Source organism: Strix aluco, chromosome 19 (genome assembly GCF_031877795.1).
Source record: "Strix aluco isolate bStrAlu1 chromosome 19, bStrAlu1.hap1, whole genome shotgun sequence".
Lineage (NCBI taxonomy): Eukaryota > Metazoa > Chordata > Aves > Strigiformes > Strigidae > Strix > Strix aluco.
This window is the reverse complement of record NC_133949.1, coordinates 11,711,174-11,712,119: the sequence shown is the minus strand read 5'-3', so window position 1 is coordinate 11,712,119 and position 946 is coordinate 11,711,174.

Below are 946 nucleotides of genomic sequence, written 5' to 3'. Positions count from 1 at the left end.
GTGGTTCTTTGCATCTGTTCATTCTAACCTACTGCTTAGAGCACTGCCACGGCTGCCTGAGCCGCTGCCAGAGCTTGCCCTCTGTGCTGATTCCTACGAGGTCTGCATGTGCAGTCAGGCATTGGCCTACAGAGGAATCCATCCTGGCTTGCCACAGATCATGACGTTGATGCACGAATAAACTGAGGTGTTGAGCTGGCAGCTGCTTTCTTGGCCCTGTCCCTCAGTGCCACTCCACGGGGTGTTAGAGGTGGTGGCTACCCAACTTGCTGCCCCTTCCTGGTAATCCTACGGGCATCTCAGTTTCTTGTTGGCCAGGGCGAAAGCTGCCTGGTACTTGTGCTGCCACTGCACCTCCCATCTCTCTTGGCTGAGGGCAGCCCCAAACACTTGATAATACACAGCGGAAACTTCCGTGTGAATGCTCCAGCACTGTGATGGCAGGAAAACCTCTCCCTGCCCCCAACAAATACACCACTCAAAGCGTTTTTCTCAAGGTCCTGGCAAGCTTTTAAGGCCTCATCGTGTCTTGGAATGGTACATTACTAATACCAATGATAAAAACCGTGTGTTGTAAATCAATCTGAGTCCGCGATGTGCAAATACTCCTCTCGGAGGAGCAGGGCTGTTACTCAACAGGAAGCCTCCTCAGCGTGACCCGGAGCGTGTCCTTGAGTGACGTTCGCCAGCGCTGAGGGAGGGCGATCACCGCGCAGTGCCAGTGCCAGTCACGCTCCCCGGCGCCCGGCCTTCACACCGCCTGCTGCGGAGACATGTTTCAAACCTTTCGGTTAAGCGGGGGGTGACACCGCGGGGAAAAAGCCCCGGGGGCAGCAGGATGGGGACGATCCAACGGGGCCTCCCTCACCCCGCGCCACACCAGCCCTGAGGGAAAGCGGCTGCCCGGACGCAGCCGCCGCTACAGCGGCTCCTCGGGGCGGGGAGG